General features: G+C 46.3%; 1 protein-coding gene across 4 annotated transcripts in view; it reads left to right on the forward strand.

Moving 5' to 3' along the window:
- Mp20 (Muscle protein 20) overlaps positions 1–27641 on the forward strand; it is a 172241-nt gene that overhangs the window by 29824 nt on the left and 114776 nt on the right. Inside the window, exon 1 of one of the 4 annotated variants that reach the window (XM_071673338.1) lies at positions 1871–2002. The exons of 2 other annotated variants lie outside the window; for them this stretch is intronic. The gene's annotated coding sequence lies outside the window, so the exon portion shown is untranslated. Of the gene's footprint in view, positions 1–1870; positions 2003–27641 lie in introns of those variants that run through there. One more of the 4 variants, XM_071673339.1, reaches the window with a different exon arrangement.

Below are 27641 nucleotides of genomic sequence, written 5' to 3' on the forward strand. Positions count from 1 at the left end.
GAGACCAAATTGGAGGCGGAAAGATGGAGTGAAAAAGATTTTGAGTGATCGGGAGGATGTAGGAGGATGAAAGGCGTGCAAGGAATAGAGTGAATTGGAACGATGTGGTATACCGGGGTCGACGTGCTGTCAATGGATTGAACCAGGGCATGCTAAGAGTCTGGGGTAAACCATGTAGAGTTCTGTGGGGCCTAGATGTGGAAAGGGAGCTGTGGTTTCGGTGCATTATTACATGACAGCTAGAGACTGAGTGTGAACGAATGTGGCCTTTGTTGTCTTTTCCTAGCGCTACCTCGCACACATGAGGGGGAGGGGGTTGCTATTGCATGTGTGGCGAGGTGGTGATGGGAATGAATAGAGGCAGACAGTATGAATTATGTACATGTGTATATATGTATATGTCTGTGTGTGAATATATATGTATACGTTGAGATATATAGGTATGTATATGTGCGTGTATGGACGTGTATGTATATACATGTGTATGTGGGCGGGTTGGGCCATTCTTTCGTCTGTTTCCTTGCGCTACCTCGCTAACGCTGGAGACAGCGACAAAGCAAAATAGATAAATAAATGAATATATATATATATATATATATATATATATATATATATGTATATATATATATATATATATATATATATATATATATATATATATATATATATATTGGCCAATATTTTTGTTGCATTCTGACACTGGTTAATTATATTTATTGGCATCTCATTTTCTGTCCAGTGTACTGAATCATTTTCGGTTCATTATCTAAAAATTCAGGATCTGAAATCCTATATGCTCTCAGGTACATAAATATGAAAACCGATCTTTTTACATTAGTATAATGATTTGAATGATAGTGGACATAAGACGGTATATTTGTAGGTTTTCTGTAAACCTTAGTTTTCCAGATACCTTTACACCTGATGATGAACTCTACATCCAGAAAGGGTAACTTATTATTCATTTCGACTTCATTTCATGAGTAAAATTTATATAGGGAGATAACGAGCTTAATATATGCAGGAAGTAATCAATGGGTAGATTATTAGGCCAAAAGCAAAGTACTTCGTTTACATATCGGAGCCAGACTATGTTTTGTTTCTTTATAGTGTTTAGCAAATAGCTTTCAAAATACTCCATGTAAATGATTGCCAACCCAAGGGCGAGGGGATTACCCATGGCCATACTGAAATGTTATGTATAATGTTTGCCCTCAAAGACAAAAGATGAATTATCTACACACAATCTTATTAGTTTGATTATGTCTTTAATGGGGATGTCCTCAATGTTGTATCCCAAGATGTATGGAAGGAAGGATAACACATCATTTACTGAAACGTTGTTGAACAACAATTTCACATCAAAACTCACTAATCTATAAGGATAATATTTGTCAATGATCCTTTTGATTCTATTCATTTTGATGAAGAGAGATACTAGTCAACGAGACCCAAACAATATTTGTAATAGATTTAAGATTCAGCCTTATTGTTTAGAAAATATACAGCATAACTGGTGATCATTATGTTTTCTTTCCTTATAACTATTTCCATATTTCTGTACTTAAAACCTGTTGAAATTTAGTATTCTTAAAAAAAAGGTCAAATGTTAGTGATAATGTTCAATTTTAGATTTTGGTTCATTTTCCTGTAGCGCTTGAGCCAGTGATGGTCAGATGTGTCACAGACATCTTTTACCTTCATTCCCACGGACTCAGTAAGTGCCACATCCTATGACTGGTTCTCATGTGTCTTGGTACAAAGGTAATTCAGGTGTTTATGACAAAGACAGACGCACTGTACTGAACACTTCATTCCCTGGATAATGTTGCTCTTAGTTTCTGTTTCTGTTTCTTTCTTCCATCTTCAGACAGTTATCTTTTAGAACAACACCAAGATAGTGGATTTGACCTTCTGAGCCATACAGGAGGGGAAGACATCAGCAACATAACAGCGTAACATGCTCAGTCTTATGCCAACAGCAAAATCAGTTACATGATAGGTGAGTGCCATTGTGAAATGGTCCAGTTCTGGTCGGAGATGTAGAAGAAAAAAAGACGTTGTTTTTACGTGCACTCGTCGCTACCCGTGTCTAAATGCATGAGTTAGTTAATCATCTGTCTCATTACCGCTGAATTATGTTGTCAATTAGTGAACTATATCGCAACTATATCCCCACCCCCTTCCCTCATTATCAGAGATCATAAACATATCATTAGCGCTATGAGTTGGAGCGTGATGATGATGATGATGATGATGATGATGAGATCGGGAGTGGGAATATGAAGATGAAGACATTGGTGGTGGTGACAATTCATGATAAGAATGATGAAGTATGGACATTGTTACAGATGGTAGGTGGCAGAATGAGGAAGTGTGGACATTGTTACAGATGGTAGGTGGCAGAATGATGAAGTGGGGACATTGTTACAGGTGGTAGGTGGTAGAATGATGAAGTGCGGACATTGTTACAGGTGGTAAGTGGTGGAATGATGAAGTGTGGACATTGTTACAGGTGGTAGGTGGTGGAATGATGAAGTATGGACATTGTTACAGATGGTAGGTGGCAGAATGATGAAGTGTGGACATTGTTACAGGTGGTAGGTGGTGGAATGATGAAGTGTGGACATTGTTACAGGTGATAGGTGGTGGAATGATGAAGTATGGACATTGTTACAGATGGTAGGTGGCAGAATGATGAAGTGTGGACATTGTTACAGGTGGTAGGTGGTTGAATGATTGTGATGTTGATAATAATACAGAATGACATCGGCGTATGTACTGCAGGTGAAGATGACGTTAAAGTTGGAGAATTGATGAAGATAATGACGGGGAAGTTTTTTTTTTTTTTTTTTTGCTTTGTCGCTGTCTCCCGCGTTTGCGAGGTAGCGCAAGGAAACAGACGAAAGAAATGGCCCAACCCACCCCCATACACATGTATATACATACGTCCACACACGCAAATATACATACCTACACAGCTTTCCATGGTTCACCCCAGACGCTTCACATGCCCTGATTCAATCCACTGACCGCACGTCAACCCCGGTATACCACATCGATCCAATTCACTCTATTCCTTGCCCTCCTTTCACCCTCCTGCATGTTCAGGCCACGATCACACAAAATCTTTTTCACTCCATCTTTCCACCTCCAATTTGGTCTCCCACTTCTCCTCGTTCCCTCCACCTCCGACACATATATCCTCTTGGTCAATCTTTCCTCACTCATTCTCTCCATGTGCCCAAACCATTTCAAAACACCCTCTTCTGCTCTCTCAACCACGCTCTTTTTATTTCCACACATCTCTCTTACCCTTACGTTACTTACTCGATCAAACCACCTCACACCACACATTGTCCTCAAACATCTCATTTCCAGCACATCAATCCTCCTGCGCACAACTCTATCCATAGCCCACGCCTCGCAACCATACAACATTGTTGGAACCACTATTCCTTCAAACATACCCATTTTTGCTTTCCGAGATAATGTTCTCGACTTCCACACAGTCTTCAAGGCTCCCAGGATTTTCGCCCCCTCCCCCACCCTATGATCTACTTCCGCTTCCATGGTTCCATCCGCTGCCAGATCCACTCCCAGATATCTAAAACACTTTACTTCCTCCAGTTTTTTTCTTTTCAAACTTACCTCCCAATTGACTTGACCCTCAACCCTACTGTACCTAATTACCTTGCTCTTATTCACATTCACTCTTAACTTTCTTCTTTCACACACTTTACCAAACTCAGTCACCAGCTTCTGAAGTTTCTTACATGAATCAGCCACCAGCGCTGTATCATCAGCGAACAACAACTGACTCACTTCCCAAGCTCTCTCATCCCCAACAGACTTCATACTTGCCCCTCTTTCCAAAACTCTTGCATTCACCTCCCTAACAACCCCATCCATAAACAAATTAAACAACCATGGAGACATCACACACCCCTGCCGCAAACCTACATTCACTGAGAACCAATCACTTTCCTCTCTTCCTACACGTACACATGCCTTACATCCTCGATAAAAACTTTTCACTGCTTCTAACAACTTGCCTCCCACACCATATATTCTTAATACCTTCCACAGAGCATCTCTATCAACTCTATCATATGCCTTCTCCAGATCCATAAATGCTACATACAAATCCATTTGCTTTTCTAAGTATTTCTCACATACATTCTTCAAAGCAAACACCTGATCCACACATACTCTACCACTTCTGAAACCACACTGCTCTTCCCCAATCTGATGCTCTGTACATGCCTTCACCCTCTCAATCAATACCCTCCCATATAATTTACCAGGAATACTCAACAAACTTATACCTCTGTAATTTGAGCACTCACTCTTATCCCCTTTGCCTTTGTACAATGGCACTATGCAAGCATTCCGCCAATCCTCAGGCACCTCACCATGAGTTACAGCGATGATAATGATAGAGATGGTTCCTATGGAGTTCATGTTGGTGTGAAGATTGGTGTAGATAATGATGGAGTAGTGAGAGTGGTGATGATGATGGTGGAGTCGTGAGAGTGGTGGAGATTATGGTGGAGTAGTGAGAGTGGTGGAGATGATGGTGGAGTAGTGAGAGTGGTGGATATAATGATGCAGAAGCAAGACTGGTGAAGATAATGATGTAGAATTGAGAGTGGTGATGATTATGGAGATGAAAGTGGTGGATATAATGATAGGAAAGTGAAAGTGCTGGATATAATGATAGAAAAGGTAGCGTGGTGGAGATAATGTTGTAGAAGTGAGAGTGGGGGAGATAATGGTGAAGGAATGAGTGTGCTGGAGATAAAGATGGAGGAATGAGAGTGTTGGACATTATGAAGAAGCCAGATAACGACCACAGAAACATGGCCGCTAAGGTTTTATTCCCCAGACAGATCATTTCTTTCCTGTAGGTGATGGTTCACAGGAGGGGGTGGATGGTGATGGTGGTAGTGGTGTTGATGGTGATGGTGGTGATGGTAATGATGGTGATGGTAGTGGCAGTGGTGGCCGAGTGGTGATGGTGATGGTGGTGGTGGTGATGGTGATGGTGATGGTGTTGATGATGGTATTGATGGTGATGGTATTGATGGTGATGGTATTGATGGTGATGGTGCTGGTGGTGATGGTGTTGGTGGTAGGAGTATTGGTGATGATGGTGATGGTGGTGATGGTATTGATGGTGATGGTAGTGGCAGTGGTGGCCGAGTGGTGATGGTGATGGTGGTGGTGGTGATGGTGATGGTGGTGGTGTTGATGATGGTATTGATGGTGATGGTGTTGGTGGTGATGGTGTTGGTGGTAGGAGTATTGGTGATGATGGTGATGGTGTTGGTGGTGATGGTGTTGGTGGTAGGAGTATTGGTGATGATGGTGATGGTTGTGGGACACTCGTGGACGGTAATAATGTTTAAGTGTACAGTGATAGGCCGGAGTCTTGCGTGGGTCTTCCATCATATGTACTGGGAATTAGGTAGAAAAGATAAACTAAATGATAATCATGATCGAGTCTCCGGTCGCTGGATAACGTGTCCTCAGACTGGTAGAGGTTGTAGTTGTTAGGAAGGGCAGGAGAGGGGAGCTGCCAAGCGTGGCGGCACGTGGAAAGAAAGAATTCCCGCCACGGCCCACACAAGTGCTGGCCAACACTGTAGTGTAGATGCACGTCATCATGGGAGGGTTGGTAAGTAGAGCGGCTTTACATCAGACATTATTGAGCAGTTAGACCAGAGGTAAGGCGGCCACAGGTGTGCCACCAGTACTGTGGTCGGGTATGTCTCTCCTACTCTATGTAGTCGAAGATATTCCTAACGTGAGAAGAATCTCGTGTTTGTGAAGTGCACAGTCTATAGTAGTAGAGTTAGTAGTTGTGTAGTCCGGTTTACTAAGAGAGTTAGGTACCTGCGGAATGCCTGAGGGAGGTACTAGATATATTTATCATGTTAGATAATAATACCATGAAGCAGACTGAACATTGGTGAGGAATTATGTATAGAATATGAAGATACTGGGCGTTAGAGGCGTTCATCTTCAGAGGTTTGGTTCCCTCTCAGGTATGCATATCTATCTTCTGTACATAAGTAGTGCTGAGTCGTGAACATATGTATGATATGAGTTTTTGGCGAAAAGAGAATGTCACAGATATAGAGGAGAAAGATGGACGTTAGGAAACAAGAAGCAAGAAAACTGGCATTCAAGATGTTTAAGGAAATGGACATTTAAAGAGAGACTAGATAACTTGGATATAAGCAAACCAAGATGACGGTACTTGCTAAGGTTAGGTTAGGTCACCCTTGTTTAGTATGATCTTATGAATATTAAATCATTCCTTTAACGTGGAACACTCGAGCAAACTCAGCTTCAAACTTTGAGACAATCGTACAGAACATAAACAGTTGGCTGTCGCCTGACCTTAATGTATGTCTTGCTGGTATCTACAGAGAAGAATATTTTGTGTACACTACCTTAATGAGATTACAGGAAGAGGCAAAGCTTGCTAATAACTGCATCAAAAAGTAATGGAATATGATGGTCTGAACTCACACTGCAAGTGAGGGAATGAGGAAGTCTGGCTGACTTACTCTATAGGAGAAACACAGTATGGTCAGTACTGAAATGCACATCACTAGTGACTTACTACACACGATTGTGCCACAAACTGATACACCTACCAGGACGGTGGTACATGTACCACCAGTGGTTCACAACCAATGATACGTGTACCACTAGTGGTTCACAACTAATGATACGTGTACCACTAGTAGTTCACAACCAATGATACGTGTACCACTAGTGGTTCACAACCAATGATACGTGTACCACTAGTGGTTCACAACCAATGATACGTGTACCACTAGTGGTTCACAACCTATGATACGTGTACTACTAGTGGTTCACAACCAATGATACGTGTACCACTAGTGGTTCACAACCAATGATACGTGTACCACTAGTGGTTCACAACCAATGATACGTGTACCACTAGTGGTTCACAACTAATGATACGTGTACCACTAGTGGTTCACAACTAATGATACGTGTACCACTAGTGGTTCACAACTAATGATACGTGTACCACTAGTGGTTCACAACCAATGATACGTGTACCACTAATGGTACGCAAGAGCTATGTGAGCGATGCGTTGCGTTTGTCTTCAGATGATAGATTCTTAAGTTAACAAGAATATGTATATAATGTTATGTTGTTTTATGTTGGACAGCATACCTCATACATATACTACATACTTCCCACATATACGTGTACTGTAGGTAAAGTTGTGCACATCAGACTGAGCTGGTACAGAAGTACATACTCTACTGTTAAGCGTAAGTATGAACGTGTGATTGGGTCGGAGTGAGGCGGGGACATACAGCAGAACTGGACACGTTGGCTCGGGTTGTGGTGTACAGTTGAAGGGCACAGAGTGTGGCACAGGATGTAGTACAGAATATGGCACAGAGTATAGCACAAAGCGTGGTACAGAGTGTAGTGTAGAGTGTAGAACAGAGTGTAGCACAGATTTAGATCACTGGGACTTTTACCACAATATTCAGCACACTCCTATGTCAAGTAGACCTCAGATAGAGTGGCATAGTATCAGATGACATAGAGAGCTATATTACAGAGTGTGGTACACAAGTACAAAATTCCATGTGAGCGTGTTATAGAGTAAGGGACATCTGTGAGTCACAGGGACCTGTGTCACAAAGTGGGTACAGTTTTGAGTTACATGAGTTTCTGTTGCGGAGTGTGGCACACATTCAGAGCATATGAATATGTGACATAGAGTGGCACTCTTTAACAGGACAGGAAGATGACGATACAGTAATGGCAGGTTATCATGTGTACCAATGTTACCGTCTGTGGCAGAATTCTTGGTCACAGAAATGCTTTACTGCACAGTGTGGCACAGTTATAGAGTACAGAACGTCAGTGTTGTTGAGTTTTCAGTGACAGACGATTGTAATGAAGAATGACGTACAATCGTAGATCAAAAGGTTAGTGTTGCACAGTCTGAAGACACAGAGGTTTGAACTGCAGATGGCTGCCTAGTTCTAGGACACAGGCATAGTGTTGCACAGTGTTGCACAGTGTTGTGCTCATTTAAGCACATGACAGTGTTACACAAAAGAGCAATCATCTTAGCACAGTATAGTACAATTGCCAAGCACATGGGAATGTACTAAATAATGTATTGAATTTGGGAACACAAGATGTGGTGTTGCAAAGTATGGCGCAATTCTAATTCACAGAAGTATTAGCTGTAGTGTGGCACAGTCATAGAGCACAGGGATCTGTGTTTTAACCTGTGGTACAGTTGTAGGGAGGTGTTGCAGAGATTGGCTTAATTTAAAGTTGTAGGGAATCGTGTTCCACAGCCTGGCACACTTTCAAAATACAAATTTTTATGTTGCAGACAAAGCTTTATGGCACGGTGAGGGGGGAGGGGGAAGGGGGGGGGGGTGTCTTGAGTGGAAACACTTCAAAGAGAAGAATACTTATAAAGTACCGAGGGCGAGAACATTGCACAGTGTGGTACAGTTTTAAAACGCCGTGGGCAGGAGTGTTGCACAAAGTGGGAAATTTTAAAGTGCCGTGCCAGGAATGTTACAGAGTGGCACAGTGTAAAGTGCCATGGTTGTGTTGAGCGTGGAGGACGGGAGTGTTGCAGGGAGCGTGGCAGAGCGTGGAGGGCGGGAGTGTTGCAGGGAGCGTGGCAGAGCGTGGAGGGCGGGAGTGTTGCAGGGAGCGTGGCAGAGCGTGGAGGGCGGGAGTGTTGCAGGGAGCGTGGCAGAGCGTGGATGGCGGGAGTGTTGCAGGGAGCGTGGCAGAGCGTGGGGGACGGGAGTGTTGCAGGGAGCGTGGCATAGCGTGGAGGGCGGGAGTGTTGCAGGGAGCGTGGCAGAGCGTGGAGGGCGGGAGTGTTGCAGGGAGCGTGGCATAGCGTGGAGGGCGGAAGTGTTGCAGGGAGCGTGGCAGAGCGTGGAGGGCGGGAGTGTTGCAGGGAGCGTGGCAGAGCGTGGAGGGCGGGAGTGTTGCAGGGAGCGTGGCAGAACGTGGAGGACGGGAGTGTTGCAGGGAGCGTGGCATAGCGTGGAGGGCGGGAGTGTTGCAGGGAGCGTGGCAGAGCGTGGAGGACGGGAGTGTTGCAGGGAGCGCGGCAGAGCGTGGAGGGCGGGAGTGTTGCAGGGAGCGAGGCAGGGCGTTGAGGGCGGGAGTGTTGCAGGGAGCGTGGCAGAGCGTGGAGGGCGGGAGTGTTGCAGGGAGCGTGGCAGAGCGTGGAGGGCGGGAGTGTTGCAGGGAGCGTGGCAGAGCGTGGAGGGCGGGAGTGTTGTAGGGAGCGTGGCAGAGCGTGGAGGACGGGAGTGTTGCAGGGAGCGCGGCAGACCGTGGAGGGCGGGAGTGTTGCAGGGAGCGTGGCAGAGCGTGGAGGGCGGGAGTGTTGCAGGGAGCGTGGCAGAGCGTGGAGGGCGGGAGTGTTGCAGGGAGCGTGGCATAGCGTGGAGGGCGGGAGTGTTGCAGGGAGCGTGGCAGAGCGTGGAGGGCGGGAGTGTTGCAGGGAGCGTGGGGGCCGCCTGTGGGACCCAGCATGTGGCGCGGGAGGGAATTTTCCGCCTAGCCTGACTGATGGAGCTTATGCGGGCTCACTAAATGACTTGATCCCCAGCTGCCCTCCCCTTCCAATCACGGGGCGGGCCCTGACCCGGTCATTATTATGGTGGTGATGGTGATGATGATGATGGTGATGGTGATGATGATCCTGATGATGATGGCGATGGTGGTCCTGGTGATGATGGTCCTGGTCATGATGGTAATGATGGTTCTGATGATGATGATCATCATCATCCTAGTCATGATGATGATGATGATGGTCCTGATGATGATGGTGATGATGGTGATGATGGTCCTTGTCAGGACAGTGATGATGGTTCTGATGATGGTGGTGATGATAGTCCTGGTGATGATGGTGATCTTGGTAATGATGGTCCTGATGATGATGGTGATGATGGTCCTGGACATGATAGTGATGATGGTGATGATGGTCCTGGTCAGGAAGGTAATGATGGTCTTGGTCATGATGGTTTTGATGGTGCTGATGGTTCCGGTCATGATGATAATGATGGTCCTGATCATGATGGTGATGATGGTCCTGGTCATGATGGTGATGATGGTCCTGGTCATGATGGTGATGACGGTCCTGATCATGATGGTGATGATGGTCCTGGTCATGATGATGATGATGGTCCTGGTCATGATGGTGCTGATGGTTCCGGTCATGATGATAATGATGGTCCTGATCATGATGGTGATGATGGTCCTGGTCATGATGGTGATGATGGTCCTGGTCATGATGATAATGATGGTCCTGATCATGATGGTGATGATGGTCCTGGTCATGATGGTGATGATGGTCCTGGTCATGATGGTGATGATGGTCCTGGTCATGATGGTGATGATGGTCCTGGTCATGATGGTGATGATGGTCCTGGTCATGATGTTGATGATGGTCCTGGTCATGATGGTGATGATGGTCCTGATGATGATGGTGATGATGGTCCTGGTCATGATAGTGATGATGGTGATGATGGTCCTGGTCAGGAAGGTAATGATGGTCCTGATGATGATGGTGATGATGGTCCTGGTCATGATAGTGATGATGGTGATGATGGTCCTGGTCATGATGATAATGATGGTCCTGGTCATGATGGTGCTGATGGTTCCGGTCATGATGATAATGATGGTCCTGATCATGATGGTGATGATGGTCCTGGTCATGATGGTGATGATGGTCCTGGTCATGATGGTGATGATGGTCCTGGTCATGATGGTGATGATGGTCCTGATCATGATGGTGATGATGGTCCTGATCATGATGGTGATGATGGTCCTGATCATGATGGTGATGATGGTCCTGGTCATGATGGTGATGATGGTCCTGGTCATGATGGTGATGATGGTCCTGGTCATGATGGTGATGATGGTCCTGGTCATGATGGTGATGATGGTCCTGGTCATGATGGTGCTGATGGTTCCGGTCATGATGATAATGATGGTCCTGGTCATGATGGTGATGATGGTCCTGGTCATGATGGTGATGATGGTCCTGGTCATGATGGTGATGATGGTCCTGATCATGATGGTGATGATGGTCCTGGTCATGATGGTGATGACGGTCCTGATCATGATGGTGATGATGGTCCTGGTCATGATGATGATGATGGTCCTGGTCATGATGGTGCTGATGGTTCCGGTCATGATGATAATGATGGTCCTGATCATGATGGTGATGATGGTCCTGGTCATGATGGTGATGATGGTCCTGATCATGATGGTGATGATGGTCCTGGTCATGATGGTGATGATGGTCCTGATCATGATGGTGATGATGGTCCTGGTCATGATGGTGATGATGGTCCTGGTCATGATGGTGATGATGGTCCTGGTCATGATGGTGATGATGGTCCTGGTCATGATGGTGATGATGGTCCTGGTCATGATGGTGATGATGGTCCTGATCATGATGGTGATGATGGTCCTGGTGATCATGGTGATGATGGTCCTGGTCATGATGGTGATGATGGTCCTGATCATGATGGTGATGATGGTCCTGATCATGATGGTGATGATGGTCCTGGTCATGATGGTGATGATGGTCCTGGTCATGATGGTGATGATGGTCCTGATCATGATGGTGATGATGGTCTGGTGATCATGGTGATGATGGTCCTGGTCATGATGGTGATGATGGTCCTGGTCATGATGATAATGATGGTCCTGGTCATGATGGTGATGATGGTCCTGGTCATGATGGTGATGATGGTCCTGGTCATGATGGTGATGATGGTCCTGATCATGATGGTGATGATGGTCCTGATCATGATGGTGATGATGGTCCTGGTCATGATGGTGATGATGGTCCTGGTCATGATGGTGATGATGGTCCTGATCATGATGGTGATGATGGTCCTGGTGATCATGGTGATGATGGTCCTGGTCATGATGGTGATGATGGTCCTGGTCATGATGGTGATGATGGTCCTGGTCATGATGGTGATGATGGTCCTGATCATGATGGTGATGATGTTACTGGTGATCATGGTGATGATGGTCCTGGTCATGATGGTGATGATGGTCCTGGTCATGATGGTGATGATGGTCCTGGTGATCATGGTGATGATGGTCCTGGTCATGATGGTGATGATGGTCCTGATCATGATGGTGATGATGGTCCTGGTCATGATGGTGATGATTGTTCTGGTCATGATAGTGATGATGGTCCTGGTCATGATGGTGATGATGGTCCTGGTCATGATGGTGATGATGGTCCTGGTCATGATGGTGATGATGGTCCTGGTCATGATGGTGATGGTGGTCCTGATCATGATGGTGATGATGGTCCTGGTCATGATGGTGATGATGGTCCTGGTCATGATGGTGATGATGGTCCTGGTCATGATGGTGATGATGGTCCTGGTCATGATGATTATGATGGTTCTAGGTATGATGGTGATGATGGTCCTGGTGATCATGGTGATCTTGGTAATGATGGTTCTGATGATGATGGTGATGATGGTCCTGGACATGATGGCGATGATGGTCCTGGTGATCATGGTGATGATGGTCCTGGTCATGATGGTGATGATGGTCCTGGTCATGATGGTGATGATTGTCCTGGTGATCATGGTGATGATGGTCCTGATGATGATGGCGATGATGGTCCTGATGATGATGATGATGATGGTCCTGGTCATGATGGTGATGATGTTCCAGGTCATGATGATGATGATGGTCCTGGTGATCATGGTGTGATGGTCCTGATGATGATGGTGATGATGGTCCTGGTCATGATGGTGATGATGAGCCTGGTCATGATGGTGATGATGGTCCTGGTGATCATGGTGATGATGGTCCTGGTCATGATTGTGATGATGGTCCTGGTCATGATGGTGATGGTGGTCCTGGTCATGATGGTGATGATGGTCCTGGTCATGATGGTGATGATGGTCCTGGTGATCATGGTGATCTTGGTAATGATGGTTCTGATGATGATGGTGATGATGGTCCTGGACATGATGGCGATGATGGTTCGAGACATGATGGTGATGATGGTGATGATGGTCCTGGTCATGATGGTGGTGATGGTCCTGGTGATCATGGTGATGATGGTCCTGATGATGATGGTGATGATGGTCCTGGTCATGATGGTGAGGATGGTCCCGAGGACGATGGTGATGATGTTTCTGATGATGATGGTCATGATGGTCCTGGTGATGATGGTGATGATGGTCGTGGTCATGATGGTGATGATGGTCCTGGTGATCATGGTGATGATGGTCCTGATGATGATGGTGATGATGGTCCTGGTCATGATGGTGACGATGGTCCCGAGGACGATGGTGATGATGGTCCTGGTGATGATGGTGATGATGGTCCCGGTCATGATGGTGATGATGGTCCTGGTGATCATGGTGATGATGGTCCTTGTCATGATGGTGATGATGTTCTCGATAATGATGATGATGGTCCTGGTCATGATGGTGACGATGGTCCCGATGACGATGGTGATGATGGTTCTGATGATGATGGTGTTGATGGTCCTGGTCGTGGTGGTGATGATGGTCCTGGTCATGATGGTGACGATGGTCCCGATGACGATGGTGATAATGGTTCTGATGATGATGGTCCTGATCGTGATGGTGATGATGGTCCTGGTGATCATGGTGATGATGGTCCTGATGATGATGATGATGCTCCTGGTCATGATGGTAATGATGGCCCTGGTCATGATGGTGATGATGGTCCTGATGATCACGGTGACGATGGTCTTGATGATGATGGTAATGATGGTCCTGGTCATGATGGTGATGATGGTCCTGGTCATGATGGTGATGATGGTCCTAATGATGATGGTGATGATGGTCCCAGTCATGATGGTAATGATGGTCCTGGTCATGATGGTGATGATGGCTCTGATCATGATGATGATGGTAATGATGAGGATGATGGTCTTGATGATGATGGTGATGATGGTCCTGGTCATGATGGTGATGATGGTCCTGCTTATGATGGTGATGATGGTCCTGGTCATGATGATGATGACGGTCCTGATGATGATGGTGATGATGGTCCTGGTCATTATGGTAATGATGGTCCTGGTCATGATGATGATGATGGTCCTGGTCATGATGGTGATGATGTTCCTGGTCATGATGATGATGATGGGCCTGGTGATCATGGTGATGATGGTCCTGGTCATGATGGTGATGATGGTCCTGATCATGATGATGATGATATCCTGGTTATGATGATGATGATGACGGTCCTGATGATGATGGTGATGATGGTCCTGGTCATTATGGTGATGATGGTCCTGGTCATGATGATGATGATGGTCCTGGTCATGATGGTGATGATGTTCCTGGTCATGATGATGATGATGGTCTGGTGATCATGGTGATGATGGTCCTGGTCATGATGGTGATGATGGTCCTGATCATGATGGTGATGATGGTCCTGGTCATGATGATGATGACGGTCCTGATGATGATGGTGACGATGGTCCTGGTCATTATGGTGATGATGGTCCTGATCATGATGATGATGATGGTCCTGATCATGATGGTGATGAAGTTCCTGGTCATGATGATGATGATGGTCCTGGTCATGATGGTGATGATGGTCCTGGTCATGATGGTGATGATGGTCCTGATCATGATGGTGATGATGGTCCTGGTCATGATGATGATGACGGTCCTGATGATGATGGTGATGATGGTCCTGGTCATGATGGTGATGATGGTCCTGGTCATGATGATGATGATGGTCCTGGTCATGATGGTGTTGATGGTCCTGGTCATGATGGTGATGATGGTCGTGGTCATGATGGTGATGATGGTCCTGGTGATCATGGTGATGATGAGGATGATGGTTCTGATGATGATGGTGATGATTGTCCTTTTTCATGATGGTGACGATGGTCCTGGTCATGATGGTGATGATGGTCCTGGTCATGATGGTGATGATGGTGATGACGGTCCTGATGCTGATGGTGATGATATCCTGGTCATGATGATGATGATGGTCCTGGTCGTGCTGGTGATGATGGTCCTGGTAATGATGGTGATGATGGTCTAGGTCATGATGGTGATGTTGGTCCTGGTGATCATGGTAATGATGGTCCTGATCATGATGGTGATGATGGTCCTGGCCATGATGGTGATGATGGTCCTGATGATGATGGTGATGATGGTCTTGGCCATGATGGTGATGATGGTCCTGATGATGATGCTGATGATGGTTCTGGTCATGATATTGATGATGGTCCTGGTCATGATGGTGATGATGGTCCTGGTCATGATGGTGATGATGGTCCGGATGATGATGGTGATGATGGTCCTGGTGATCATGGTGATGATGGTGACGATGGTTCTGCTCATGATGGTGATGATGGTCCTGGTCATGATGGTGATGATGGTCCTGGTCATGATGGTGATGATGGTCCTGGTCATGATGGTGATGATGGTCCGGATGATGATGGTGATGATGGTTTTGGCCATGGTGATGATGATGGTGGTCCTGGTGATCATGGTGATGATGAGATGATGGTCCTGGTCATGATGGTGATGATGGTGATGATGGTTTTGGCCATGATGATGATGGTGGTCCTGGTGATCATGGTGATGATGAGATGATGGTCCTGATGATGAAGGTGATAATGGTCCTGGTCATGATGGTGACGATGGTCCTGGTCATGCTGGTCATGATGGTCCTGATCGTGATGATGATGATGGTGATGATGGTCTTGATGATGATGGTGATGATTTTCCTGATCATGATGGTGATGGTGGTCCTGGTGATCATGGGGATGATGGTCCTAATGATGATGGTGATGATGGTCCTGATCATGATGGTGATGATGGTCCTTGTCATCATGGGGATGATGGTCCTCATGATGATGGTGATGATGGTCCTGTATATGATGGTGATGATGGTGATGATGGTGATGATGGGCCTGGTTACGATGGTGATGATGGTGATGATCGTCCTTTCCAAGATGGTGATGATGGTCCTGATGATGATTGTGATGATGATCCTGGTGATCATGGTGATCATGGTGACGATGGTCCTGGTCACGATGGTGATGATGGTCCTGCTTATGATGGTGATGATGGTCCTGGTGATCATGGTGATGATGGTGACGATGGTTCTGCTCATGATGGTGATGATGGTCTAGGTCATGAAGGTGATGATGGCCACGGTCATGATGGTTTTGATCCTGGTTATGATGATGATGGTGATGATGGTGATGATCATGATGGTTTTGATCCTAGCGATGATGATGATGGTGATATGGTGATGATACTGGTAATCCTGATAATGATGGTGGTGGTTCTAGTGAGGGTGCTGCTCGTCCTTGTGATGATGGTGGTAGTCCTGGTGAGGAAGGTGGCCCTAGAGATGATGCTGTGGTCCAAGTGATGATGGTGGTGATGTTCCTGGTAATGATGATGGTGGTGTTCCTGGTGATGATGTTGGTGGTGGTCCTGGTGATGATGATGATGGTGGTGGCCCTGGTGATGATGGTGGTGGTGGTCCTGGTGATGATGGTGATGGGGATCCTAGTGATGATGATGATGGTGGTCCTGGTGATGATGATGGTGATGATCCTAGTGATGATGATGGTGGTGGTCCTGGTGATGATGATGATGGTGGTGTCTTAGTGACGATTGTGGTGGTGATCCTGGTGATGATGATGGTGGTGAACCTAGTGATGATGGTGGTGATGGTCCTGGTGATGATTGTGGTGATGTTCCTGGTAATGATGATGGTGGTAATCCTAGTGATGATGGTGGTGATGGTCCTAGTGATGATGATGGTGGTGGTCCTGGTGATGATGAGGATGGTGGTCCTGGTGATGATGATGGTGGTGGTCCTGGTGATGATTGTGGTGATGGTCTTGGTGATTATCATGGTGGTGATCCTGGTGATGATGATGGTGGTGATGGTCCTGGTGATTATGATGGTGGTGATCCTAGTGATGATGATCATGGTGGTTCTGGTGATGATGATGGTGATGGTGGTCCTGGTGATGATTGTGGTGATGTTCCTGGTAATGATGACGGTGGTAATCCTAGTGATGATGGTGGTGGTGGTCCTGGTGATGATGATGGTGATGGTCCTGGTGATGATGGTGGTGGTGGTCCTGGTGATGATGATGGTGGTGGTCCTGGTGATGATGATGGTGATGGTCCTGGTGCTGATGATAGTGGTGGGCCTGGTGATGATGATGGTGGTGATGGTCCTGGTAATGATGATGGTGGTAATCCTAGTGATGATGGTGGTGGTGGTCCTGGTGATGATGATGGTGGTGGTCCTGGTGATGATTGTGGTGATGGTCCTGGTGATGATGATGGTGGTGGTCCTGGTGATGATGATGGTGGTGGTCCTGGTGATGATGATGGTGATGGTCCTGGAGCTGATGATGGTGGTGGGCCTGGTGATGATTGTGGTGGTGGTCCTGGTGATCATGATGATGGTGGTCCTGGTGATGATGATGGTCGTGGTCCTAGTGATGATGATGGTGGTGGTCCTGGTGATGATTGTGGTGATGGTCTTGGTGATTATGATGGTGGTGATCCTACTGATGATGATGATGGTGGTTCTGGTGATGATGATGGTGATGGTGGTCCTGGTGATGATTGTGGTGATGTTCCTGGTGATGATGGTGGTGATGGTCCTGGTGATGATGATGGTGGTGATCCTAATGATGATGGTGGTGATGGTCCTGGTGATGATGATGGTGGTGATCCTGGTGATGATGATGGTGGTGATGGTCCTGGTAATGATGATGGTGGTAATCCTAGTGATGATGGTGGTGGTGGTCCTGGTGATGATGATGGTGGTGGTCCTGGTGATGATTGTGGTGATGGTCCTGGTGATGATGATGGTGGTGTTCCTGGTGATGATGGTGGTGGTGGTCCTGGTGATGATTGTGGTGATGGTCCTGGTGATGATGATGGTGGTGTTCCTGGTGATGATGATGGTGGTGGTCCTGGTGATGATGATGGTGGTGATCCTGGTGATGATGGTGGTGGTCCTGGTGATGATGATGGTGGTGATGGTCCTGGTGATGATGGTGGTGGTGATCCTAGTGATGATGATGGTGGTGGTCCTGGTGATGATTGTGGTGATGGTCCTGGTGATGATGATGGTAGTGATCCTAGTGATGATGATGGTGTTGGTCGTGGTGATGATGGTGGTGGTGGTCCTGGTGATGATTGTGGTGATGGTCCTGGTGATGATGATGGTGGTGATCCTAGTGTTGATGGTGGTGATGGTCCTGGTGATGATGATGGTGGTGGTCCTGGTGATGATTGTGGTGATGGTCGTGGTGATGATGGTGGTGGTGGTCCTGGTGATGATGGTGGTGGTGATCCTAGTGATGATGATGGTGGTGATCCTAGTGATGATGATGGTGGTGATGGTCCTGGTGCTGATGATGGTGGTGGTCCTAGTGATGATTGTGGTGGTGGTCCTGGTGATGATGGTGGTGGTGATCCTAGTGTTGATGGTGGTGATGTTCCTGGTGATGATTGTGGTGATGGTGGTCCTGGTGATGGTGGTGGTGATGGTGGTGGTGATGATGATGGTGGTGGTCCTGGTGATGATTTTGGTGATGGTCCTGGTGATGATGATGGTGGTGATCCTAGTGATGATGATGGTGGTGGTCCTGGTGATGATGATGGTGGTGGTGGTCCTGGTGATGATTGTGGTGATGGTCCTGGTGATGATGATGGTGGTGTTCCTGGTGATGATGGTGGTGGTGGTCCTGGTGATGATGATGGTGGTGATCCTGGTGATGATGGTGGTGGTCCTGGTGATGATGATGGTGGTGATGGTCCTGGTGATGATGGTGGTGGTGATCCTAGTGATGATGATGGTGGTGGTCCTGGTGATGATTGTGGTGATGGTCCTGGTGATGGTGGTGGTGGTCTTGGTGATGATGGTGGTGGTGGTCCTAGTGATGATGATGGTGGTGGTCCTGGTGATGATGATGGTGATGGTCCTGGTGATGATGATGGTGATGGTCCTGGTGATGATGGGGTCCTGATCTGATGTGATGGTCCTGTGCTGATGGTGGTGGTGGGCCTGAGTGATGATGATGGGTCCTGGATGGGGTCCTAGTGATGATGATGGTGATGGGTCCTGGTGATATGATGGTGGTGGTCCTGGTGATGATGGTGGTGGTGGTCCTGGTGATGATGATGGTGATGGTCCTGGTGATGATGATGGTGGTGGTCCTGGTGATGATGATGGTGGTGGTCCTGGTGATGATGCTGGTGATGGTCCTGGTGATGATGATGGTGGTGGTCCTGGTGATGATGATGGTGGTGGTCCTGGTGATGATGATGGTGATGGTCCTGGTGATGATTGTGGTGATGGTCCTGGTGATGATGATGGTGGTGGTCCTGGTGATGATGGTGGTGGTGGTCCTGGTGATGATGATGGTGGTGGTCCTGACTGTGATGATGATGGTGGTGGTCCTGGTGATGATGTTGGAGGTGGTCCTGGTGATGATGATGGTGGTGGTCCTGGTGATGATGATGGTGGTGGTCTGGTGATGATGATGGTGGTGGTCCTGGTGATGATGATGGTGGTGGTCCTAGTGATGATGATGGTGGTGGTCCTGGTGATGATGGTGGTGGTGGTCCTGGTGATGATGATGGTGGTGGTCCTGGTGATGATGATGGTGGTGGTCCTAGTGATGATGATGGTGGTGGTCCTGATGATGATGGTGGTGGTGGTCCTGGTGATGATGATGATGATGGTCCTGGTGATGATTGTGGTGATGGTCCTGGTGATGATGATGGTGGTGGTCCTGGTGATGATGATGGTGATGGTCCTGGTGATGATGTGGTGATGGTCCTGGTGATGATGATGGTGGTGGTCCTGGTGATGATGGTGGTGGTGGTCCTGGTGATGATGATGGTGGTGGTCCTGGTGATGATGATGGTGGTGGTCCTAGTGATGATGATGGTGGTGGTCCTGGTGATGATGATGGTGGTGGTCCTGGTGATGATGATGGTGGTGGTCCTAGTGATGATGATGGTGGTGGTCCTGGTGATGATGATGGTGGTGGTCCTGGTGATGATGATGGTGATGGTCCTGGTGATGATGATGGTGATGGTCCTGGTGATGATGATGGTGGTGGTCCTGGTGATGATGGTGGTGGTGGTCCTGGTGATGATGATGGTGATGGTCCTGGTGATGATGGTGGTGGTGGTCCTAGTGATGATGATGGTGGTGGTCCTGGTGATGATGGTGGTGGTGGTACTGGTGATGATGATGGTGGTGGTCCTGGTGGTGATGGTGGTGGTGGTCCTGGTGATGATGGTGATGGTGGTCCTGGTGATGATGGTGGTGGTGGTCCTGGTGATGATGATGATGGTGGTCCTGGTGATGATTGTGGTGGTGGTCCTGGTGATGATGGTGATGGTCCTGGTGATGATGATGGTGGTGGTCCTGGTGATGGTCCTCGTGATGTAGATAGCGTCAGTCAGTTGCAGATCACCTGGTACTAACGAGAGTGTTTGTGATAGTGGTAACCAACAAACACTCATAGATTACCGTAGTTATGGCAGATTTTTCAGAGAGGAAGGTCTACAAACTTGTTATATTGCTAAGGAAGTCCAAGTAATGTTACTCTTGGATCTGATGCTAAATATTTATCAAGTGTATGTTCAGTTGCATCTGTGGTAATGCTTTCAACTAACTCTAATAGGTGCATCATTCCTTATGTTAACAATCCTCTCGAAGATAAAGCACTTTCCTTCATTTCTTATGTTTGTCCCCCTACACTTTATGCAGTGGCGCTATACATGCATTCTGGCAATCCTCAAGCACCTTACCATGATTCATTCTTACGTTGAAAATCTTGACTAACCAATCAACAACACAATCACCCGCTTTCATAAGGAATTCAATTACAATGACACCCACTCCAGCCGCTTTGCCACAATTCATATCATGCAAGGCTTTCACCATCTCTTTTCTCTTCACCAAGCGACTCTCCATAACTTTCACTTCCCTCACCTCCTTGACTCAAACACCTTATCTATCTATCTATCTATCTATCTATCTATCTATCTACCTGCCACCGTATCATCAAACACACTCAACAATCCTTCAAATTACTCACTCCACCCCCTCTTCACTTCATCACTACCTGTTATCACTTCCCCTTTTGCCCCCTTCACCGATGTTCCCATTCGTTCTCTTGTTTTTCCTCACATCACACTTCTTAACCTTCTTCCATAACATCTTGTTCTCCCTGAAGTTTACTGATACTCGTTCACCCTAACTCTCATTTGCTTTCTCTTTCAACCCCTGCACCTTCCTCTTGACCTCCTGTCGCTTTCTCTTTTATATCTACCGGTCATTTTCACTCCTTTCCTCCAAGTACCGCCCATATACCTCTCTCTTGTCTTTCACAAGCAACTTTACTTCATCCCATTACTCACTAACCTTTCTCACCTGCTACATGCATCTCTCGACATGCCAACAATGCTTCCCATCATACCTTCCATTCCTTACCCCCCTCCCCTCCCCTCCCTCGTAGCTTCGTTTACTCTTTACCTTTTGTCATTCCACTCTCAATCTCTCCTGGTATTTCTTCACACAAGTCTCTTTTTCAATCTCACTTACCCTCACCAATCTATTCTCACTCATAACGTTTCCTTTTTACCGATAACCCCAACAAATCTTCACCACCGCCTCTACAAGGTAATAATCAGACATCCCACCATCCGCCTCTCTCGCTATATTCACATACAAAAGTTTCTCTTTTACACGCCTGTCAATGAGTATGTAAGCCAGTAATGCCAGCTGTTCATCTCTCCTACACGCATACGTAAACTTGTGTATGTCCTTTTTTTAAACCAATTATTTCCTGTCACCAGCCCTATTTCAGCACATGACCGCACAAGCAGTTAACCATTTCTATTCACATTACTGAATACCCCACGCGCACCAAGTATGCCCTCAACTGCCACATTTCTCACCTGCGCAGTTAAATTGCCCACCACTAATACCCGGTATTTTTCATCATAACTACTGACACACTTACCCAGCTGCTTCCCAAACACCTGCCTCTCATGAATGGTAGTTGTCCGTGAGGTACCACTAGGGTAGTTGTCTCTGTGGTACCACTAGGGTAGTTGTCTCTGTGGTACTACTAGGGTAGTTGTCTCTGTGGTACTACTAGGGTAGTTGTCCGTGAGGTACCACTAGGGTAGTTGTCTCTGTGGTACCACTAGGGTAGTTGTCTCTGTGGTACCACTAGGGTAGTTGTCTCTGTGGTACTACTAGGGTAGTTGTCTCTGTGGTACCACTAGGGTAGTTGTCCGTGAGGTACCACTAGGGTAGTTGTCTCTGTGGTACCACTAGGGTGGTTGTCTCTGTGGTACCACTAGGGTAGTTGTCTCTGTGGTACCACTAGGGTAGTTGTCTCTGTGGTACCACTAGGGTAGTTGTCTCTGTGGTACTACTAGGGTAGTTGTCCGTGAGGTACCACTAGGGTAGTTGTCTCTGTGGTACCACTAGGGTAGTTGTCTCTGTGGTACCACTAGGGTAGTTGTCCGTGAGGTACCACTAGGGTAGTTGTCTCTGTGGTACCACTAGGGTAGTTGTCTCTGTGGTACTACTAGGGTAGTTGTCCGTGTGGTACCACTAGGGTAGTTGTCTCTGTGGTACCACTAGGGTAGTTGTCCGTGTGGTACCACTAGGGTAGTTGTCCGTGTGGTACCACTAGGGTAGTTGTCTCTGTGGTACCACTAGGGTAGTTGTCTCTGTGGTACCACTAGGGTAGTTGTCTCTGTGGTACCACTAGGGTAGTTGTCTCTGTGGTACCACTAGGGTAGTTGTCTCTGTGGTACCACTAGGGTAGTTGTCTCTGTGGTACCACTAGGGTAGTTGTCTCTGTGGTACCACTAGGGTAGTTGTCTCTGTGGTACCACTAGGGTAGTTGTCTCCGTGGTACTACTAGGGTAGTTGTCCGTGTGGTACCACTAGGGTAGTTGTCCGTGTGGCACCACTAGTGGTGTCCAGGTCTGGTTCCAGAGGTCAGGAGACGCCTTCCTTTACCCCACAACTCCCACCTGGTAAACACCAACCTTCAGCATTGAGAAAACTCGGAGAGAAAAAAATCTTCATTCCAAACACAACAGATATAAGCATGTTGGTAATCTGGCACGGAGTTCACATCTGCTAGCATTAAAGTATCAATTATCATAAAGTTTCAGTGGAAGATGACCCTTAGTAAGTGGGTGTGGCTGGTGTTTGCCTTTACTAAAATTAACATTAACACATCCCAGGACGTGGAATGTGAGTCTTGAAAATATAAGGAGAGAGTAATGTGTGGATATTATAGCAGTGGCCCTCAGTTGTGTGGGGTACCTGTGTTTTAGTAATGAAGTAGTTATCATTATTTGCTAAAGTTACTTGTTTATTTTGTAAAGCTGTCAGACCTTAAAGCCGTTGTTGCCCATTTCCTGGTCATTAACCAGTAAGACATACACCAACCTTCCATGATACTAATATTTACATTGTAACAAATATCGTATGAAGTGTTTGTTCTTGTGAACCCTCAGATGTTTGGTGAGTCTGTGTTATGTACGTACGAGGAACACACATGATCTGTCTTGATAATCCATACATGTGTCTGTTGTGGGTACTAGGATTGTTGTCAATCTTATCATTGCCAGCTTAATCTGCTGAAAATCTCTTGTTCAGCAGACTTTCCTAGTTACAGGCCCACTAAAATTACTTCTGGTCAACGGACTTGGCTTCTGGTTATGAGTCTTGACCTGCTTTACCTAAGTGAGATGATAGGATTCTTTGTAAAATTGACATGACGATATGAAGTGTCAGCTGCGAACTAGAAATAATGATCAAAGACGAGGAAGACGTGATATCATATATCATCATTTGGTTCAGGTGAAATTCTCCAGAAGTTTACGTTGTTCTGTTATGTGAATAATTGGTCCAAACTGTGTTATACCTAAGGCTGCGTTACACCCATGGCTGTACTACACCCATGGGTGTAGTACTGCCCTCGGGTCACGGAAATGTCGAGATCCACCAACAACGAAACACCGTCCAACGTGAGAGGGATAGAGGCATCCACTCCAGGGTGAGTGTCACCAGCCAGCGAGGCAGGGAGGCGGGCCGGCACCAGAAACCGTTCAATAAGCGGCGGGAACCACCTGATGCATGTAATAGCGGCCGCCTGTATATCTCGGGTGTTTTCACGGCAACAAAAAGCCTATGTGGGAGCGGTGTGTGCGGGGCACGACCACTTGGGTGGACTGCACCTCCTCATTACCCAGCCATCAGCCTGGGAATGTTGGTTATCGTGCCGCTTGTCCCCACCCGACCCTCGCGCTCTCCCAACATTACTGGCCACTCTTCCTCTCCTGCCTTTATATTCCTGTATTCTCTTCCCTTCCCACCCTCTCTTCTTCTACTTCTTCACTTACAATATATATATATATATATATATATATATATATATATATATATATATATATATATATATATATATATATATATATATATATATATATATATATATATATATATACATATATATATCGAGGATGTAAGGCATGTGTACGTGTGGGAAGAGAGGAAAGTGATTGGTTCTCAGTGAATGTAGGTTTGCGGCAGGGGTGTGTGATGTCTCCATGGTTGTTTAATTTGTTTATGGATGGGGTTGTTAGGGAGGTGAATGCAAGAGTTTTGGAAAGAGGGGCAAGTATGAAGTCTGTTGGGGATGAGAGAGCTTGGGAAGTGAGTCAGTTGTTGTTCGCTGATGATACAGCGCTGGTGGCTGATTCATGTGAGAAACTGCAGAAGCTGGTGACTGAGTTTGGTAAAGTGTGGAAAGAAGAAAGTTAAGAGTAAATGTGAATAAGAGCAAGGTTATTAGGTACAGTAGGGTTGAGGGTCAAGTCAATTGGGAGGTGAATTTGAATGGAGAAAAACTGGAGGAAGTGAAGTGTTTTAGATATCTGGGAGTGGATCTGGCAGCAGATGGAACCATGGAAGCGGAAGTGGATCATAGGGTGGGGGAGGGGGCGAAAATTCTGGGGGCCTTGAAGAATGTGTGGAAGTCGAGAACATTATCTCGGAAAGCAAAAATGGGTATGTTTGAAGGAATAGTGGTTCCAACAATGTTGTATGGTTGCGATGCGTGGGCTATGGATAGAGTTGTGCGCAGGAGGATGGATGTGCTGGAAATGAGATGTTTGAGGACAATGTGTGGTGTGAGGTGGTTTGATCGAGTAAGTAACGTAAGGGTAAGAGAGATGTGTGGAAATAAAAAGAGCGTGGTTGAGAGAGCAGAAGAGGGTGTTTTGAAATGGTTCGGGCACATGGAGAGAATGAGTGAGGAAAGATTGACCAAGAGAATATATGTGTCGGAGGTGGAGGGAACGAGGAGAAGAGGGAGACCAAATTAGAGGGGGAAAGATGGAGTGAAAAAGATTTTGTGTGATCGGGGCCTGAACATGCAGGAGGGTGAAAGGAGGGCAAGGAATAGAGTGAATTGGATCGATGTGGTATACCGGGGTTGACGTGCTGTCAGTGGATTCAATCAAGGCAAGTGAAGCGTCTGGGGTAAACCATGGAAAGCTGTGTAGGTATGTATATTTGCGTGTGTGGACGTATGTATATACATGTGTATTGGGGTGGGTTGGGCCATTTCTTTTGTCTGTTTCCTTGCGCTACCTCGCAAACGCGGGAGACAGCGAAAAAAAAAAAAATAAGTTGATCAAAACATAATTGATACCATTTATGCATTGCATAAACAAAAAACATAGTATAACACAATATGGGACATTTGAAGTATTGATGGTAGTTTAATAACAGAGGCCAAAAAACTTAGATGAAAAAAAATAGTTTGGCAAAAAAAAAAAAGCTTGTTTAGAAATCCAAAAAGGAGAGATAGGTAGTATGTTTGAGGAAAGGAACCTGGATGTTTTGGCTCTGAGTGAAACGAAGCTCAAGGGTAAAGGGGAAGAGTGGTTTGGAAATGTCTGGGGAGTGAAGTCAGGGGTTAGTGAGAGGACAAGAGCAAGGGAAGGAGTAGCAATACTCCTGAAACAGGAGTTGTGGGAGTATGTGATAGAATGCAAGAAAGTAAATTCTCGATTAATATGGGTAAAACTGAAAGTTGATGGAGAGAGGTGGGTGATTATTGGTGCATATGCACCTGGGCATGAGAAGAAAGATCATGAGAGGCAAGTGTTTTGGGAGCAGCTAAATGAGTGTGTTAGCGGTTTTGATGCACGAGACCGGGTTATAGTGATGGGTGATTTGAATGCAAAGGTGAGTAATGTGGCAGTTGAGGGAATAATTGGTATGCATGGGGTGTTCAGTGTTGTAAATGGAAATGGTGAAGAGCTTGTAGATTTATGTGCTGAAAAAGGACTGATGATTGGGAATACCTGGTTTAAAAAGCGAGATATACATAAGTATACTTATGTAAGTAGGAGAGATGGCCAGAGAGCGTTATTGGATTACGTGTTAATTGACAGGCGCGCGAAAGAGAGACTTTTGGATGTTAATGTGCTGAGAGGTGCAACTGGAGGGATGTCTGATCATTATCTTGTGGAGGCTAAGGTGAAGATTAGTATGGGTTTTCAGAAAAGAGGAGTGAATGTTGGGGTGAAGAAGGTGGTGAGAGTAAGTGAGCTTGGGAAGGAGACCTGTGTGGGGAAGTACCAGGAGAGACTGTGTACAGAATGGAAAAAGGTGAGAACAATGGAAGTAAGGGGAGTGGGGGAGGAATGGGATGTATTTAGGGAATCAGTGATGGATTGCGCAAAAGATGCTTGTGGCATGAGAAGAGTGGGAGGTGGGCTGTTTAGAAAGGGTAGTGAGTGGTGGGATGAAGAAGTAAGAGTATTAGTGAAAGAGAAGAGAGAGGCATTTGGACGATTTTTGCAGGGAAAAAATGCAATTGAGTGGGAGAAGTATAAAAGAAAGAGACAGGAGGTCAAGAGAAAGGTGCAAGAGGTGAAAAAAAGGGCAAATGAGAGTTGGGGTGAGAGACTATCAGTAAATTTTAGGGAGAATAAAAAGATGTTCTGGAAGGAGGTAAATAGGGTGCGTAAGACAAGGGAGCAAATGGGAACTTCAGTGAAGGGCGCAAATGGGGAGGTGATAACAAGTAGCGGTGATGTGAGAAGGAGATGGAATGAGTATTTTGAAGGTTTGTTGAATGTGTCTGATGACAGAGTGGCAGATATAGGGTGTTTTGGTCGAGGTGGTGTGCAAAGTGAGAGGGTTAGGGAAAATGATTTGGTAAACAGAGAAGAGGTAGTAAAAGCTTTGCGGAAGATGAAAGCCGGCAAGGCAGCAGGTTTGGATGGTATTGCAGTGGAATTTATTAAAAAAGGGGGTGACTGTATTGTTGACTGGTTGGTAAGGTTATTTAATGTATGTATGACTCATGGTGAGGTGCCTGAGGATTGGCGGAATGCGTGCATAGTGCCATTGTACAAAGGCAAAGGGGATAAGAGTGAGTGCTCAAATTACAGAGGTATAAGTTTGTTGAGTATTCCTGGTAAATTATATGGGA

This window comes from Panulirus ornatus, chromosome 18 (assembly GCF_036320965.1).
Source record: "Panulirus ornatus isolate Po-2019 chromosome 18, ASM3632096v1, whole genome shotgun sequence".
Lineage (NCBI taxonomy): Eukaryota > Metazoa > Arthropoda > Malacostraca > Decapoda > Palinuridae > Panulirus > Panulirus ornatus.